Here is a 19,838-nt window from a genome sequence, read left to right on the forward strand (position 1 = left end):
CTGAACATTTTGACCTGATATAACTCTTGGTTTGACCTCTGCCTGTTGTTTGTTCTGTCTCTGATTTTGTACTGTGTTGCTCTCCTGTTTTTGACCCTTGTCCTGTTTTCTGGTTTTCATACCCCCCGCCCCCTCCATTTATTTGCTGACAATGCAGTTCTCTAGAGAGGGAGGATTGCACAGTTTTATACCAATACAAAAAGGAATGGGATAAATCAGGACAGGGCCGTTGCTTTCCAAGTGCCCCATAGCAGCCCCATCCGGTAGTAGCCCTCGTGCCTGTAGCCATGACAGGTCTTTGCGTAACCATCGTACCTGTAGACGTAACAGGTCTTTGTGTAACCATCGTGCCGGTAGACGTGACAGGTCTTTGTGCAGCCACCATGCCTGTAGACGTGACAGGTCTTTGTGTAACCATCATGCCTGTAGACATGACAGGTCTTTGTGCAGCCACCATGCCTGTAGACGTGATAGGTCTTTGCATAACCATTGTGCCTGCATACGGGATAGGTCTTTGCGTAATCATCGAGCCTGCAGACGTGGCAGGTATGAAGGGTATACAACCACCAATGTGTCAAGATGTTGTTGCTCTGAAGACATGTCAGTAACCACAACTACGCAATGCGTCCCCCTGCAGACATGGCAGGTATGATGGTATGCAACTGCTTATGTGTCATGATGTTATTGTTCTGAACGTGTCAAAATACGCAGATCGTGCTCCTGAAGATATGGTGAGTGCCATGATATCAACCACTAGTAAAGTAGTGCATACCCCTGGAAAAGGTAGTAAGGTAGATGCTGAGTGTAACATGACAAGCTGATTCCAATGCTAACAAATGGGTGAGACGTACATGGTGACATATGTGAAACAAATGCTATTAGTGTAACATATCAACTAGTAATACATAGCTGGAACTTGTACTGAACTAGCAACCATGGTAACACAACTGGAAAACATATGCGTGATTTCAAAATGTCTAACACATAGGTGGAGAGCCGGCTATAGTAATGTAGTGAGCTTATCTATATGTAGAGTATGCAGGTAATTCTCGAACCAATGTCTGTAATTAAACCTATCTGTACAAAGAAAACAGATTTATGACTGATATGGACGCTAAGAACCTATGTACAGTATAAATGCTGTGTACGACTGTACAGTGTAAAAGAACATGAAATTCTACCATTGCTCACAGTGTAGTACTATAAATATTATGAATATAATAAACATGAAAGTACCAAAGATACCAAATATGCTGTCTAAACGATACCAGCAAAAGTATCGTAAAAGCTATGAACATGTGTACAATATAAATACTATGAGCCCATGCGCAGCACACACGCCACGAGCGTGGACCCAACTACCCCGGGCGCATGCAAAGCACAAACACCATGGGTGCATGAACACCAATGCTGCAAGCGCACGTGCAGCCCAAACGTCAAGAGCGCTTGTGTAGCATGAATAAAGTGAATGTATGAACCTCGAGAGCGCAAGGACAATGCAAATGCCACGAGTGTATGAACAGCATAAATGCTGTGCGTGTATAACAGTATAAATGTCATGATCGCATGACAGTATGAATGCCATGAGCATATGAAACAGTATAAATGCCATGACCATATGACAGAATGCACGCCGTGAGTGTATGAACAGTACAAGTGTATGAACAGTATAAATGCCATGAGGGTATGACAAATGAATGCTACGAGCATATGAACAGTATAAATGCTATAAGCGTATGACAGTAGGAATGCTGTGAGCGTATGAACAGTACAAACGCCATGAGCGCATAAACAGTATGAATGCCATGAGTGTGTGATCAATACAAAAGCCATGAGTGTGTGAACAGTATAAATGCTATAAGTGTATAAACAGTATAAATGCCATGAGCATCTGAACAGTATGAATACTATGAGTGTATGAACAGCATAATACCATGAGCAAATGACAGTACAAACACCACGAGTGCACGACAGTATAAATGCATATATCCACAAGAAATAGAAATCAAGGACACTCACAAGGCTTCAGAAGGTTCACTTCATGGTGTCTTTATTCATAAATAGGTGAACAGCAAAGACAGTGCAAGGTACATGGACCAAATGAGACAGACAGACAGCGGGGCTAAATCCTCAGGCATCGGTACTGGAGTTTAGAAAACCAGTATCTAGGAATGCTCTCCTCCATTTTTGAATGCCATGAGCGCACAACCCAACGCCACGTGCGCACGACGGCACAATGCCACCAGCGCATGAAAGCATGAATGCCGCGAACGCATGACCAGCACCAATGTCACGAGCAAATGGACAGTGAAAAGCCATGCACGTATGATCAGGATAATACTGTGAGTGTGTGAACCACATAAGCCATGAGCGTATGAACAGTCTAAATACCATAAGCGCATAAACAAAAATACCATGAGCATATGAACAGTCTTGATGCCATGAGCGTATAAACATTATCAATGCCATGAGCATATAAACATTCTCAATGCCATGAGCATATAAACATTATCAATGCCATGAGCGTGAACAGTATAAATACTATATACATCTTATATAGGGGGGCTGTGCAAAGAGCCCATAGGTCACTAGAGAGGTCACCTGGTTACTGGGTTCTCTGGGTAACCTGACAGGACAGAAGGATCATTTGGGACCATATCCCGTACTGGGACACTACAATGGAACATTAAAAGAGTTATGAATTTTGAAAGACAAAAGGAGGAAAAAGTGAAAAATCACAGCGTCATTAAGGGGTTAATAAATGAGCCATAACTCTGATTTTGCTGCCTGGTTATATATATATATATATATATATATATATATATATATAATAAATTACTAAGTATTTTTCCAAGAGTTTCATGTCCATTGGAGACATAAGTTACTGATTCATTGTTCTTTTCCATACAATTTTAACACTTTCCTAACACACAGAAACCCCCTGCTGAGACTTCCAGGAAAATCCATAGAGATAGATATAACAGCCTCAGCAGCCCCCTGTGGTTGTAGCCCCCTATAGTAGTAGCAGCAGCAGCAGCACCCTTGTAGTAGAGGCAGCCCTCCTGGAGTAGTAGCAGCATCCCCCTGTAGTAGCAGCCCACTTTAGTGAAAGCCCCCTGTAGTAGCCCTCCTGTAGTAGTAGCAGCAGCCCACTGTAGTAGTAGTAGTAGTAGTAGTAGTAGTAGCAGTTCTCCTGTCGTAGTAGCAGCCCCCTTTAGTAGTAGTAGTAGTAGTAGTAGTAGTAGTTGTAGTAGCAGCAGTTCTCCTGTAGTAGTAGCAGCCCCCTGTAGTAGTAGTAGAAGTAGTAGCAATTATCCTGTAGTAGTAGCAGCAGTCCCCCTGTAGTAGAAGTAGTAGTAGTAGCAGCAGTTCTCCTGTATTAGTAACAGTCCCTCTGTAGTAACAGTAGTAGTAGCAGCCATCCTGTAGTAGTAACAGCCCCCTGTAGTAGTAACAGCCCCCTTGTATTAGTAGAACTCCCCTGTAGTAGTAGCAGCCCTACTGTAGTAGTAGCATCCCCCTGTAGTAGTAGCATCCCCCTGTAGTAGCAGCAGCTCTCCTGTAGTAGTAGCAGCCCCCTGTAGTAGTAGCAGTTCTCCTGTAGTTGTAGCAGCAGCCCCCTGTAGTAGTAGTAGTAGTAGTAGCAATTCTCCTGTAGTAGTAGCAGTCCCCCTGTAGTAGTAGTAGTAGTAGCAGTTCTCCTGTAGTAGTAGCAGTCCCCCTGTAGTAACAGTAGTAGCAGCAGCCCCCTGTAGTAGTAGTAGTAGTAGCAATTCTCCTGTAGTAGTAGCAGTCCCCCTGTAGTAGTAGTAGTAGTAGCAGTTCTCCTGTAGTAGTAGCAGTCCCCCTGTAGTAACAGTAGTAGCAGCAGCCCTCCTGTAATAGTAACAGCCCCCTTGTATTAGTAGAAGTCCCCTGTAGTAATAACCCTACTGTAGTAGCAGCAGCTCTCCTGTAGTAGTAGCAGTCCTCCTATAGTAGTAGCAGCCCCCCTGTAGTAGTAACAGCCTCCTTGTATTAGTAGAAGTCCCCTGTAGTAGTAACAACTCACCTGTAGAAGCAGCAGCCCCTGTATATAGTAGCAATCCCCTGAAGTAGCATGAGCCCCCTGAGAGTAGTAACAGCTCCCTGTAGCAGCGGCCTCATGTAGGTAGTAGGAGCCCCCTTTATACCCCCCAATGAAGTTACTTACCTAGTGGACATCAGAGAGGCTATTCTGCTTTGGCTCCTCTTTTGATGGGCAGAGAGAGAGAGGTATGTTACGGTCAGCTGACATCACTGGTCGGCTTCCTTAAGCAGATGTGCCTAAACACAGCACATATGCTACCAGCAGCCCCTGTCAGTGAAGAGGGCTGCTGCATTAAAGTTGCGGTGCCTTTTTATAGGGGGACTGGAGGGGAGCTGTAAGCCACGGTTTGGCCACCGCTGAAATCTATCTAAGGAAGCTTTGTGGGTTCAGCAGTAACAACAACCAGGATCAGAACAGGACAAGACAAACAGAAATAAGATAGATATGAGATATAAAGACAGATATATAGACACAATTCTGCCAAACTAAGCCTGGCACTGAAAGTGGGGGGGGGGGGGGGGTGAAGGGTAAAGGTGAAGAGTAAAGTCTTTGGTCATGGAATGGTTAAAGGAAAATTGTAAAGAATTGTTATCAGGTTCCAAGTTCTACATCAGGAATCCCTTCGTCTCGGTTAACACGGCGTAGATTGCTTTCGAGGTGGAAAATGCACAAGCTCTGAAAGCAGAAATGCGTGTGAAGTTTTCATTTTTTTTAGATTACGGGGGCAGCGGTGGATTTACGATGGATTTCGGAGATTCATATCAGCAGTCACCAAACTGTGGACCTCCAGCTGTTGCAAAACTACAACTCCCCAGCATGCCAGGACAGCCGTTGGCTGTCCTGGCATGCTGGGAGTTGTAGTTTTGCAACAGATGGAGGGTTACAGTTTGGAGACCTTTGCCTTACATTATATAGAACTCTTTCTTGCACTGGTTCTGTATCGATTGTGTTACTGTGCATCCTGCATTCACTTCTTTGGTTTGTGACCTGACTTCCCTTCTGCCTTCTGATTCTGTACCGCGCTGCTATCTTTGTTTTGACTTGCCTTACTTCTCTTCATCTGTCTGTTTGTTCCCTCCCTATGTTTTGTCTGTGCCTGTTTCACCCATCGTGTTCTGATCTGTTCCCTGACTGTTGTGCTGTGTTTGTTTCATAGTTTTTTTTTTTTACATTGTTGCGCCCTGCACATTACTCAGAGTAGGTACTGTCGCCAAGTTGGGGGTCCGTCGTTTAGGGCGGATCGTCATGTAGGTGAGTATGAAAACTTGGATTGTGTGTTCCAATATTAACTCTTTATCTGATAGAGGAGTGAATTCAGTCATATCCACCCCTAGGGTCTTTAACCTGTATATAGCTTACATAGTGACCAAACCTCCTCTCATGCATAAAAGGGAACTCTGTACTGGGAATTGTGACTACTGAGCCTAAAATGTAACCTGAATTCTGAGGGGACACAAATTTACTTCAGTTACTATACCCAAAGGAGTGGGCCTGGGCCGGAGCCAACCATCCCTCACTGCTAGCCCAAATTCATTCAGATGCTGCTTAGTAAGCTTGGCTCCTGCACAGAAATTCATTACAAAGCAAACTCCCCAATGAACGATTTCGATTATATTGGGACTTTCTCTGGAATTTCCCTATCAGGAGGTTAATCACTTTTTCCCGATTATTTCTGTGGCACTCACCAAAACTGAAAGTACATTATAAAATGCGTCCATTTATGGGGGAACAGTATATAATTAATCCATTTATGTGGGCACAGTATTTATTGGGGCACAGAATATAATTAATCAATTTATGAGGGCACAGTATCTAATTAATCTATTTATGGGGCACAGTATATAATTCATTTATGGGGACATAGTATATAATTGATCCATTTATGGGACACAGTATATAAATCAGTTATGGGGGCACAATATATAATTATTTTAGGGGGCACAGTATATAATTAATCCATTTATTGGGCACAGTATATAATCCATTTATGGGGCACAGCATATAATTCATTTATGGGGCACAGTAAATAATTAACCCATTTACGGGGCACAGTATAGAATTAATTTATGGGAACAGTATATAATTCATTTATGGGGCACAGTATATAATTCATTTATGGGGGCACAGTATATAAATCATTTATGGGGGCACAGTATAGAATTAATTTATGGGGGGTACAGTATATAATTAATCCATTTATGGGGCACAGTATAGAATTTATTTATTTAGTGTATAATTTTCTTATGGGGGCACAGTATATAATGAATCAATTTATGAGACACAGTATACAATTAATCCATTTATGTGGCACAGTGCATTTTAATGGTTATCAGGGGAGGCAATGTGTATTGAGTTTCAGGGGTATGTTGTATATTATAAGGAATTTTTGGAGGTGCCACGGTTTTAGGGGCTACAGTATGTGGCAGTATTGTATTCAGAGAGTGCAATGTGTGGCGGTGTTATATTTAGAGGACATAGTGTCTGAAAAGGTTATTTTGAGAGGGTACAGTGTGTGGCAGTATTATATTCAGTGGGAACAGTATACGGAAGGGTTATAATCAGAGGGTGCAGTGTGTGGAAATGTTAAATTCAGAGGATACAGTGTGTGGCAGTATTATATTCAGAGGGTTCAATGTGTGGTAGTATTATATTCAGAGGATACAGTGTGTGGTAGTATTATATTCAGAGGGTGCAATGTGTGGTAGTATTATATTCAGAGGATACAGTGTGTGGTAGTATTATATTCAGAGGGTGCAATGTGTGGCAGGATCATATCCAGGAGCCACGGTTTCCGAAAGGGTTATATTCAGGAAGCACAGCAAGTGGAAGTATTATATTCAGAGTTTGTAGTGTGTGGCAGTATTATATTCAGAGTTTGTAGTGTGTGACAGTATTATATTCAGAGTTTGTAGTGTGTGACAGTATTATATCCAGGGAGTATAGTGTGTGGCAGTATTATATTCAGAGTTTGTAGTGTGTGGCAGTATTATATCCAGGGAGTATAGTGTGTGGCAGCATTATAGTCAGAGATTGTAGTGTGTGGCAGTAATATATTCAGAGATTGTAGTGTGTGGCAGTATTATATTCAGAGATTGTAGTGTGTGGCAGTATTATATTCAGAGATTGCAGGGTGTGGCAGTATTATATTCAGAGATTGCAGTGTGTGGCAGTATTATATTCAGAGATTGTAGTGTGTGGCAGTATTATATTCAGAGATTGTAGTGTGTGGCAGTATTATATCCAGGGAGTATAGTGTGTGGCAGTATTTTATTAAGAGATTGTAGTGTATGGCACTATTATATTAAGAGATTGTAGTGTGTGGCAGTATTATATTCAGAGATTGTAGTGTGTGGCAGTATTATATTAAGAGATTGTAGTGTGTGGCAGTATTATATCCAGGGAGTATAGTGTGTGGCAGTATTATATTAAGAGATTGTAGTATGTGGCAGTATTATATTAAGAGATTGTAGTGTGTGGCAGTATTATATTAAGAGATTTTAGTGTGTGGCAGTATGATATTCAGAGATTGTAGTGTGTGGCAGTATTATATTCAGAGATTGTAGTGTGTGGCAGTATTATATTCAGAGATTGTAGTGTGTGGCAGCATTATATTCAGAGATTGTAGTGTGTGGCAGTATTATATTCAGAGATTGCAGTGTGTGGCAGTATTATATTCAGAGATTGCAGTGTGTGGCAGTATTATATTCAGAGATTGTAGTGTGTGGCAGTATTATATTCAGGGAGTATAGTGTGTGGCAGTATTATATTAAGAGATTGTAGTGTGTGGCAGCATTATATTCAGAGATTGCAGTGTGGGGCAGTATTATATTCAGAGATTGCAGTGTGTGGCAGTATTATATTCAGAGATTGCAGTGTGTGGCAGTAATATATTCAGAGATTGTAGTGTGTGGCAGTATTATATTCAGAGATTGTAGTGTGTGGCAGTATTATATTCAGAGATTGTAGTGAGTGGCAGTATTATATTTAGAGATTGTAGTGAGTGGCAGTATTATATTCAGAGATTGTAGTGTGTGGCAGTATTATATTAAGAGATTGTAGTGTGTGGCAGTATTATATTCAGAGATTGTAGTGTGTGGCAGTATTATATTCAGAGATTGCAGTGTGTGGCAGTATTATATTCAGAGATTGTAGTGTGTGGCAGTATTATATTCAGAGATTGTAGTGTGTGGCAGTATTATATTCAGAGATTGCAGGGTGTGGCAGTATTATATTCAGAGATTGTAGTGTGTGGCAGTATTATATTCAGAGATTGTAGTGTGTGGCAGTATTATATTCAGAGATTGCAGTGTGTGGCAGTATTATATTCAGAGATTGTAGTGTGTGGCAGTATTATATTCAGAGATTGTAGTGTGTGGCAGTATTATATTCAGAGATTGCAGGGTGTGGCAGTATTATATTCAGAGATTGTAGTGTGTGGCAGTATTATATTAAGAGATTGTAGTGTGTGGCAGTATTATATTCAGAGATTGCAGGGTGTGGCAGTATTATATTCAGAGATTGTAGTGTGTGGCAGTATTATATTAAGAGATTGTAGTGTGTGGCAGTATTATATTCAGAGATTGTAGTGTGTGGCAGTATTATATTCAGAGATTGCAGTGTGTGGCAGTATTATATTCAGAGATTGTAGTGTGTGGCAGTATTATATTCAGGGAGTATTGTCTAATGTCGTCTTCCTATTTTTTTTTTCATGTGGAATTCTGTGTAGCTGAAAGAAGAAGTGTCTTGAACGCAAAACGCTGAGTGTACAAGAAAAAGACTGCGCGCAGTCACTGCACCCGACTGAGAAGAACAGATGGGTAATGGCGCGTCTATAGTGCTGCAGAAACGGGGATGTGTTATCTGTCTTTACATGGACAAGATTAATCCTACTCTTCTGGTTGTATTCGGTGCAGTACAGCTATATTATCTAGCCTGTAGAAGAGGATGAGATTTGGGTTGAAAAAGGGAAAAATATTTGTGAAATTTTTGTGGTGGCACCTAGGTTTTTGTCAACCCTTTGCAATAAGCGTCCATCCTTAAAGGGGTACTCCACTGCCTCAAAATGTTACGAACGCTTAGGGCAGGTGGCAAGGTGTCATGATGTCACGTCACGCCCCCCTCAAGGCAAGTCTATAGAAGGCAGCTGCCACGCCCCCTCCATAGACTTGCATTTAGGGGGCGTGGCATGACGTCAAGAGGGGCGTGATCATGACATCACGACCCCCATCGGCCGCACCTAGCATTCTAACCGAATGCTGGGTGCTGCAGAGATCAGACATCTTATCCCCTATCCAATAAGAGGTCTAGGGGCGGAGTAACCCTTTTAAAAAAAACAGTTACTTACTTACCTCCGCCTCCCTTCCTGCACCGATCCCCTGTTCTGCCTGCACATTGCTGGCTTAGATTTCTGCGCCGGGTAAGCCGGCAGCCACAGAACTCTGGATTGACTAAGAAATGTGTGCAGGCTGTACTAGTGTTACATTTCATGGGGTAGCAGGGTATATCGTTTTCATGAGTAGGATGGATAGAGAAGCGAGGTTTGTGTTTCTTTTTAAATACTTTAGGGGTATGAAGATAGTTCTGGTCTTTGTCTGACTATCATTGTTAAAACATTATGGTCCCTACTCTGGACTAAGTGAAGGGGCGTCAGTACCGGATCCCCAATGGACCCCATTTAGATCAATGGGATTCGTTGGGACCCAATGGTGCCAGTTGTGCTCTGACAAGTTTTGGGTCCATTTGGTGCAAAAAAAAAAAAAAAAAAGAGCTGAACGCACCCAGAACGAGACCGAACACAATGCAGTGTAAACTTAGCTTAAGCTCTTTGGCCTCTGCGTGCCACTTAGTAGTTTACTGTAGTAAATTTCCCCAGCACAGTGCCAGCCACTTCAGCCAGTTTATGTGCTGTACTGTGGTTGGCCAGAGATGAAAGGGAGGAAAACTCTGTGTGTGTACTGCTGGAAAAAAAAAAAGGCCAGCTCTGTTTCAGCCTCCTGAAAGGAGAGAATCAGAAATAGCCAAGCACCATGGAGACTCAGGGGCTTAATAACAGTAGTGATAGCACTAAGGTCACCCTGTCGCCAGTGCTACCCTAACAAAACAATAAGGGGGGGGGGGTTCTCTTTTTTCTACCTCTTTACTGCCTGTAAAATAATGACAATTTTTCTATTTCTGTTGAAACAAACACAGGTAATGCAGAATTTTTCTCTCCATAGACAGGTTATCTGCTCATCCTGGGACATAGGCAGAGAAGAGATTTAAAGGGGTACTCCATAGAAATAAAACGTATCCCCTATCCACAGCCCCAGAGATTGGAGCCCCCCGATCTCCTGTATGGGGGCCGCTACTCACCTACCGCTGGCTCTCTTTGGTGCCCACCCTCGGAGACGGACTTCACTGAAGGCCATCTCCGAGGGTGTGGGCCAGAGGGTGCCGAGGACAGGGGTGAGAAGCTGAACCCCATACCAGAGATTACAGGGGTCCCCAGCTATAGGACCCCAGGCAATCAGAAACCTATTCCCTATCCTACGGATAGGGGATACATTTTATTTCCCTGGAATACCCCTTTAAGATGTTATCACTCAGTTAAAGGGGCATTCCAAGATTAAAATTTTTTTTTTTATATCAACATGCTCCAGAAAGTTGAACCGATTTGTAAATGACTTCTCTTAAAAAAACTTAATCTTTCCAATAATTATCAGCTGCTGAAGTTGAGTTTTCAGTTGATTTTTCTGTCTGGCAACAGTGCTCTCTGCTGACATCTCTGCTTGCCTCGGTAACTGCACAGTAGAAGAGGTTTGCTATGGGGATTTGCTTCTACTCTGGACAGTTTCCGAGACAGGTGTCATCCGAGAGCACTTAGACAGAAAAGAACAACTCAACTTCAGCAGCTCATAAGTACTGAAAGGATTAAGATTTTTTTAATGGAAGTCATTTACAAATCTGTTTAACTTTCTGGCGCCAGTTGATATAAATATAATTTTTTTTCCTGGATAACCTCTTTAAATGCCTGGATCTTGGCCTTCAACCAAGTGTGCTCTTATCAGGGAGTCGATAAGTTTTAGGGGAATCATACAGGGTGATATCGCAGGTGTAAAGATATATTTTTGCAGATTAAACCAACATCTGTCAAAACTGGAATGCAGCTCCCTCCCGAAAATATAAATTACAGCCATGTCTGGCTGACAGAAATATGTGGGAAAGGAAGCCGTAACCTGGGTAGGATCCTTCCAACAAAACACTGAACTTGCTGATTTTTGTTCCCGAAGAGGCTTTACCGCCTGCGCGACCTTTGATACAGTGTCCTCTCTTGGTGCACGCTGGATTTAGCACTGTTCAGCGGAGGCTTGTTACGAGAGTAAATGATACTTCCCTGCCATGCTCTTCTGCAACTCCAGACATGGCAGTCAACCATTTTCTATAATCATTTCCAGGCTATTTTTGGCCTTGATGAAAGCCGGCAAATATTTCTAATCCTTGATATCAGTAACCATAACGTGGCCCATAGACCTTCAACCTAGGACTATGTAAATGACATTTCCCTTTAAAGGGGTACACCAGAGGAAAAACAACTGGTTCCGGAAAGTTATACAGATTTGTAAATTATTTCTATTTAAAAATCTTAATCCTTCCAGTACTTATCAGCTGCAGAGGAAGTTGTCTGACCACAGTGCTCTCTGCTGACACCTTTGTCCGTGTCAGGAACTGTCCAGAGTAGGATCAAATCCTCATAGCAAACTAATTGCCCTGATCTAGCTTCACTACTGAGAGGAGGAGGAAGTGTAGTCAGTTGGAGCTTCTCTACTGAGTGGAAAAGGAATTGTAGTTATTGGCCGCTTCTCTACTGAGAGGAGGAGGATGTGTAGTCAGTCCAAAACACAGGTTAACAGCGCTCATATCCATTCACCCGCACCTGAGCACAAAAAGGCTAGCAGCGCCTCCAGTTCACATCAAGCTTCTTGTCACGATGCCGGCTGGCAGGAGGTGGATCCTCTGTGCCAGAGAGGGATTGGCGTGGACCGTGCTAGTGGACCGGTTCTAAGTCACTACTGGTATTCACCAGAGCCCGCTGCAAAGCGGGATGGTCTTGCTGCGGCGGTAGTGACCAGGTCGTATCCACTAGCAACGGCTCAACCTCTCTGACTGCTGAAGATAGGCACGGTACAAGGGAGTAGACAGAAGCAAGGTCGGACGTAGCAGAAGGTCGGGGCAGGCAGCAAGGATCGTAGTCAATAAGGTAATAGCAGGAGGTCAAGTACACAGTATGGACAAACACAGTAACGCTTTCACTAGGCTCTAAGGCAACAAGATCCGGCAAGGGAGTGCAGGGGCAGTGATCAAATATAGTCTGGGAGCAGGTGGAAGCCAATTAAGCTAATTGGGCCAGGCACCAATCATTGGTGCACTGGCCCTTTAAGTCTCAGGGAGCTGGCGCGCGCGCGCCCTAGAGAGCGGAGCCACGCGCGCCAGCACATGACAGCAGGGGACCGGGACGGGTAAGTGACCTGGGATGCGATTCGCGAGCGGGCGCGTCCCGCTGTGCGAATCGCATCCCCGACGGCCAAGACAGTGCAGCGCTCCCGGTCAGCGGGACCGACCGGGGCGCTGCGGAGAGAGAGACGCCGTAAGCGCTCCGGGGAGGAGCGGGGACCCGGAGCGCTAGGCGTAACAGTACCCCCCCCCCTTAGGTCTCCCCTTCTCTTTGTCCGGTAACTGCCTCCCCTGGGATGAGGACACCGGGAAGGAATGGAGGGTTTCCTCAACGGCAGGCAGTACAGCAGGAGTGGGAATGGGGAGGGAGGGCAGAGGGCGAGGCCTGGCACGGGGCAGTGTGACACCAGGACGGGGGCCATGAGGAGGCACCAAGGCTTGCCTGACTGGACTGGGAGGGGGGGAGAGGCACTTCTTATGGCAGGCAGAGTCCATAAAGACCTTAGGGAGACCGGTTACAGGGGGAACCACAGGGTCACGGCAGGGAGTACTGGGAACCGGTTTAAGGCAGTCCTTGGAACAAGAGGTACCCCAGCTCTTGATCTCCCCTGTGGACCAATCCAGGGTTGGGGAATGGTGTTGAAGCCAGGGTAGTCCAAGGAGAATTTCGGAAGTGCAATTGGAGAGGACCAAAAACTCAATTTTTTCGTGATGAGGTCCGATGCACATTAGGAGGGGCTCCGTGCGGTAACGCACGGTGCAATCCAACCTGACTCCGTTGACCGCGGAAATGTAGAGTGGCTTGACGAGACGGGTCACCGGGATGCGGAATTTATTCACCAAGGACTCCCGAATAAAATTCCCAGAGGCACCAGAGTCCAGGCAGGCCACGGCTGAGAGGGAAGAGTTGGCTGAAGGAGAAATCCGTACAGGCACCGTGAGACGTGGAGAAGCCGACTTAGCATCAAGAGACGCCACACCCACGAGAGCTGGGTGCGAGCGTGCGTTTCCCAGACGTGGAGGACGGATAGGGCAATCCACCAAAAAATGTTCGGTACTGGCACAGTACAGACAAAGATTCTCTTCCCTACGGCGATTCCTCTCTTCCTGGGTCAGGCGAGACCGATCCACTTGCATGGCCTCCTCGGCGGGAGGCCTAGGCGCAGATTGCAATGGAGACTGTGGGAGAGGTGTCCAGAGATCTAAGTCTTTTTCCTGGCGGAGCTCTTGATGCCTCTCAGAAAAACGCATGTCAATGCGAGTGGCTAGATGAATGAGTTCATGCAGGTTAGCAGGAGTTTCTCGTGCGGCCAGAACATCTTTAATGTTGCTGGATAGGCCTTTTTTAAAGGTCGCGCAGAGGGCCTCATTATTCCAGGATAGTTCAGAAGCAAGAGTACGGAATTGTATGGCGTACTCGCCAACGGAAGAATTACCCTGGACCAGGTTCAGCAGGGCAGTCTCAGCAGAAGAGGCTCAGGCAGGTTCCTCAAAGACACTTCGAATTTCCGAGAAGAAGGAGTGTACAGAGGCAGTGACGGGGTCATTGCGGTCCCAGAGCGGTGTGGCCCATGACAGGGCTTTTCCAGACAGAAGGCTGACTACGAAAGCCACCTTAGACCTTTCAGTAGGAAACTGGTCCGACATCATCTCCATGTGCAGGGAACATTGCGAAAGAAAGCCACGGCAAAACTTAGAGTCCCCATCAAATTTGTCCGGCAAGGACAAGCGGAGGCTAGGAGTGGCCACTCGCTGCGGAAGAGGTGCAGGAGCTGGCGGAGGAGATGGTTGCTGCTGTAGCAGAGGCAGAAGTTGCGACTGAAGTTGCTGCACCATGGTGGACACTTCCGACAGCTGGTGGGTTAGATGGGCGATCTGTCGGGATTGCTGGGCGACCACCGTGGTGAGATCAGAGATATAAGGCAGGGGAACCTCAGCGGGATCCATGGCCGGATCTACTGTCACGATGCCGGCTGGCAGGAGGTGGATCCTCTGTGCCAGAGAGGGATTGGCGTGGACCGTGCTAGTGGACCGGTTCTAAGTCACTACTGGTATTCACCAGAGCCCGCCGCAAAGCGGGATGGTCTTGCTGCGGCGGTAGTGACCAGGTCGTATCCACTAGCAACGGCTCAACCTCTCTGACTGCTGAAGATAGGCACGGTACAAGGGAGTAGACAGAAGCAAGGTCGGACGTAGCAGAAGGTCGGGGCAGGCAGCAAGGATCGTAGTCAATAAGGTAATAGCAGGAGGTCAAGTACACAGTATGGACAAACACAGTAACGCTTTCACTAGGCTCTAAGGCAACAAGATCCGGCAGGGGAGTGCAGGGGCAGTGATCAGATATAGTCTGGAAGCAGGTGGAAGCCAATTAAGCTAATTGGGCCAGGCACCAATCATTGGTGCACTGGCCCTTTAAGTCTCAGGGAGCTGGCGCGCGCGCGCCCTAGAGAGCGGAGCCGCGCGCGCCAGCACATGACAGCAGGGGACCGGGACGGGTAAGTGACCTGGGATGCGATTCGCGAGCGGGCGCGTCCCGCTGTGCGAATCGCATCCCCGACGGCCAAGACAGTGCAGCGCTACCGGTCAGCGGGACCGACCGGGGCGCTGCGGAGAGAGAGACGCCGTAAGCGCTCCGGGGAGGAGCGGGGACCCGGAGCGCTAGGCGTAACACTTCTCTACTGAGAGGAGGAGTAATTGTCAGTGGAAGCTTCTCTATTGAGAGGAGGAGGAAGTGTAGTCAGTGGAAGCTTCTCTACTGAGAGGAGGATGAAGTGTAGTCAGTGGAAGCTTCTCTACTGAGAGGAGGATGAAGTGTAGTCAGTGGAAGCTTCTCTACTGAGATAAGGAGGAAGTGTAGTTAGTGGAAGCTTCTCTACTGAGAGGAGAATGAAGTGTAATCAGAGGAAGCTTCTCTACTGAGAGGAAGAGATAGTGTAGTCATTGGGAGTTTCTCTACTGAGGGAAGGAGGAAGTGTAGTGCGTGGGTGCTTCTCTACTGAGAGGAAGAGGAGGTGTAGTCAGTAGGAGATTCTCTACTAAGAGGAGGAGGAAGTGTAGTCAGTGGGAGCTTCTCTACTGGTAGATGAATGTGCAGTCAGTTGTAGCCTCTTTCCTGAGAGGAGGTGTAAAGGAGCAACAAGCCTCTCTAAGGAGAAGAAAATTCCAGGATACCAATTTAACACATTTGAAACAACACACCCGCAGCAAGCTACTGGTTTATGTATTCCTAACACTTGGCAAGAGGTTAAAATAGATCTTCATACTTTCCAGTTAGTGAAGGACAGCTCTGGGGCACAAAACACTATTATCTCAAGTAAGATACCATGCACGTTCATATTGTGAATATTTTTTCCTGTCGTATCTCCTCTGGAAATTTTGCTGAATTTACCTTTGGCTCAGGCAAGAAACAAAATGGAGGCCGGCATACAATTAGACTGTGTTTGCGTGACATTGAGTAGACGGAGAGCGCCAGGAAGAGCCAAAAGAGGAAAGTATGACCGGGACAGAACAAAAGGATGATGAGAATTGCTGGTAATTGTGTATGACAGAGGCAGAAGGGAAAAGTCTGGTTACTATCTTCTGGGAAGAGAACGAGAGACAACATTACAGTATGATGAATGCAACACAAAGGAGGTCTCTGACAGTCTCAATTAGGAAGACTTTGTTACCAACCTGGACGACTGGGATCGGTAATCGGATTGACGTGTCTCAACACTAAGCCTTCTCAGTCTTCCAGATTTTTTCTTTTACGGTACTCAAAGAGAGAGGGTTTGGTTGGAAAAACCATCGTTTTTCATGTGATGTCTCTTGTAGGTAGGAAGAACGTACACAACGACGTTCAGATATAACAATAGAGCAGGAAAGTCCGGCACTCACCTCTGCTGTATGCAACTGGGTTGTTCATGGGAGCCGGACGGAGGATCAGGGAGACAGCGGACATCACGCACCCCGTGATGTCCGCTGTCTCCCTGATCCTCCGTCTGGCTGCCATAAACGACCCAGTTGCATACAGCAGTGGTGAGTGCCGGACTTTCATGTTCTTTTTTTAATATCTATTATGATTCTGCCTTTGCTGTCCATGCACGACTGCGAGTATAGCCTAGTAAGGGACCTCCGGTCGTGCCGCTGTTCCTCGATCCATTACCGTTACTCCGCTGTCGGTGTAGTTTAACTAGTGATGCTCCATACTCGATAAACAAACATTCACCGCGGCCGACTCTCCTCAATGCGGAGGGGTAAGACAGTTCTAGTGCTGGCTCATCCCTACTAGAACAATAGGGGGCAGTGGTAAAAATCCAACTCAGCCAACTCTTCTCTCCGCCATATTCCCCAGCCGGCACGCCCCCTCCCATAAACTTGCATTAGGGGGGTGTGGTGTGACATCACGAGGGGCATGGCCGTGGCGTCACAACACCTGCCACCCGCACCCAGTGTTCTAAACAAACGCCAGGTACTGCACAGAAATGGGGTCTCAGCTGCTGGACTCCTGCAACCAGTACCCCGGAGTACCCCTTTAAAGGGCTACTCCACTGGAAAACAATTTTTTTTTAAATCAACTGGTGCTAAAAAGTTAAACAGATTTGTAAATGACTTCTATTTAAAAATATTAACCTTTCCAGTACTTATCAGCTGCTGTATGCTCCACAGGAATTTGTTTCGTTCTTTCCTGTCTGACCACAGTGCTCTCTGCTGACAACTCTGTCTGTCTCAGGAACTGTCCAGAGTAGGACCATATCCACATAGCAAACCTATCCTGCTCCAGACAGTTCCTAAAATGGACAGAGGTGTCAGCAGAGAGCACTGTGGTCAGACAGAAAGGAAATTCAAAAAGAAAAGAACTTCCTGTGGAGTATATAGCAGCTGATAAGTACTGGAAGGATTAAGATTTTTAAATAGAAGTAATTTAAACATCTGTTTAACTTTCTGGCACCAGTTGGTTTAAGAACAAATGTTTTCCAGGGGAGTACACTTCTGTGAAATCCCACTGTCAACACTGATTGACAATCAATTTCACATGGAACAGACAACACGTGGAAATTATAGGCAATTACCAATACACCCCCAATAAAGGAGTGGTTCTGCAGGTGGTGAACACAGACCGCTTCTCAGTTCCTATGCTTCCTGGCTGATGTTTTGGTCACTTTTGAATGCTGGCGGTGCTTTTACTCTAGTGGTAGCATGAGACAGAGTCTACAACCCACACAAGTGGCTCAGGTAGTGCAGCTCATCCAGGATGGCACATCAATGCGAGCTGTGGCAAGAAGGTTTGCTGTGTCTGTCAGCATAGTGTCCAGAGCATGGAGGCACTACCAGGAGACAGGTGAGTACATCAGGAGACGTGGAGGAGGTCGTAGGAGGGCAACAACCCAGCAGCAGGACCGCTACCTCCGCCTTTGTGCAAGGAGCAGGAGGAGCACGGCCAGAGCCCTGCAAAATGACCTCCAGCAGGCCACAAATGTGCATGTGTCCACTCAAACGGTCAGAAACAGACTCCATGAAGGTGGTATGAGGGCCAAAAATCCACAGGTGGGGGTTGTGCTTACAGCCCAACACCGTGCAGGACGTTTGGCATTTGCCAGAGAACACCAAGATTGGTAAATTCACCACTGGTGCCCTGTGCTCTTCACAGATGAAAGCAGGTTCACACTGAGCACATGTGACAGTCTGGAGACGCCGTGAAGAACGTTCTGCTGGCTGCAACATCCTCCAGCATGACCGGTTTGAGGAAGGCATTGATGCAATGGACTGGCCCGCCCATTCCCCAGACCTGAATCCGATTGAGCACATCTGGGACGTCTCGCTCCATCCACCACAGACTGTCCAGGAGTTGGCGGATGCTTTAGTCCAGGTCTGGGAGGACATCCCTCAGGAGACCATCCTCCACCTCATCAGGATCATGCCCAGGTGTTGTAGGGAGGTCATACGGGCACGTGGAGGCCACACACACTACTGAGCCTCACTGTGACTTGTATTAAGGACATTACATAAAGTTGGATCGGCCTGTAGTGCGGTTTTCCACTGTGATTTTGAGGGTGACTCCATATCCAGACCTCCATGGGTTGATACATTTGATTTCCATTGATAATTTTTGGGTGATTTTGTTGTCGCATTCAACTATGTAAAGAGGAAAGTATTTCATACGATTAGTTCATTCATTCAGATCTAGGATGTGTTATCGCAGTGTTCCCTTTATTTTTTTGAGCAATATATATATATATATATATATATATATATATATATATCTTCAAGACTCAAGCTGACTGCTGCTCATAAGACGCTCCACTTGTTGAATCAAGTCTAAGTGGGCTTTCTCTCAAGGAGACCATGGGAAAGGTTACTTCATGTTATCTTAAAGACCCCAAACATTCCACATTTATCTTTCTGTTATATATCACAGTATATTTAGAGAACACAATGTTTATGCAACATATAACGCATTGTTTTCAAAACAGCCATGGGTCTCTAGGGTTGGATTTCCTGGTGGGGCCCTCACTACTCCAGGTCAAACGTCGTTCCTCGTCAGGGACGTGCGCAGACATTTTGGTGGGCAGGGCTTGAAGTGAAAAAAGGGCACTTCTCATAAATATTTATATTAATGATGCCCCACTGCCCAGTGTCAAAAGGTTCGGGGCTCAAGCCCCCTTTCTTGTCAATGTGTGCACGTTCCTGTTCCTCATAGCTACTGCTTCTCTAGACCGTCTTCTCGTAATAATACTCATTGAGAAACCATCTCATATGCCACTAGATAAGTATCGGGACCCTCTTGGCCTTCTAGATCTATAAAGATCTCCATAGCATTTTGGCAGTTTTGAGGATAACAGGATGGACCCCAAAATCTACCTCTCTCTCTCCGTCTCTCTCTGGGAGTAAAGGAAATCACGTTACACCTCTCCAGAGACAGCCTGAACTTATTTCTGGCAAAGTTCTTGTGACCGCAGCGAAAATCGCTGTTTTAAATAAACGTCCTTTACAAGTTAAACTCGAGAAATACCACAAGGATCTGAGAAGTAACAAGGAACAGCTGGAACGGGGGGGATATGGGTGGGCAGAGGATGTGAGGAGAACTCAAGAAGAATGCCATTGACAACAAAGAACACTTCAACCGAGAAATAACATCACTGTTATGGCAAAGGAACGTCAACTATTTCATAGTTCAAGAAAACAAGAGAACGTCATGGTGCAAGCGATCTCGTGCCTCCCTGCCCCTTCTCTGCCCTCAACTTGAGCTGAAGACCCGAAAACTTGTTTACATGGGTAAAAACCATATGTCCGTTGCTGGGTCTTGGCTTCTTGGTCAAGTGTTGGCTGGGTTGTGTCTGTAGCGTTACTAGATAGGCCA

General features: G+C 45.7%; 1 long non-coding RNA gene across 2 annotated transcripts in view; it reads left to right on the forward strand.

The window, feature by feature from the left end:
• LOC130297412 (uncharacterized) overlaps positions 1-19,838 on the forward strand; it is a 123,124-nt gene that overhangs the window by 8,208 nt on the left and 95,078 nt on the right. The window contains exons 1-2 of one of the 2 annotated variants that reach the window (XR_008849515.1): positions 5,228-5,320; positions 8,796-8,886. This is a non-coding gene — a long non-coding RNA (uncharacterized LOC130297412). Of the gene's footprint in view, positions 1-5,227; positions 5,321-8,795; positions 8,887-19,838 lie in introns of those variants that run through there. The other variant, XR_008849517.1, reaches the window with a different exon arrangement.

This window comes from Hyla sarda, chromosome 13 (assembly GCF_029499605.1).
Source record: "Hyla sarda isolate aHylSar1 chromosome 13, aHylSar1.hap1, whole genome shotgun sequence".
NCBI classification, from domain to species: Eukaryota; Metazoa; Chordata; class Amphibia; order Anura; family Hylidae; genus Hyla; species Hyla sarda.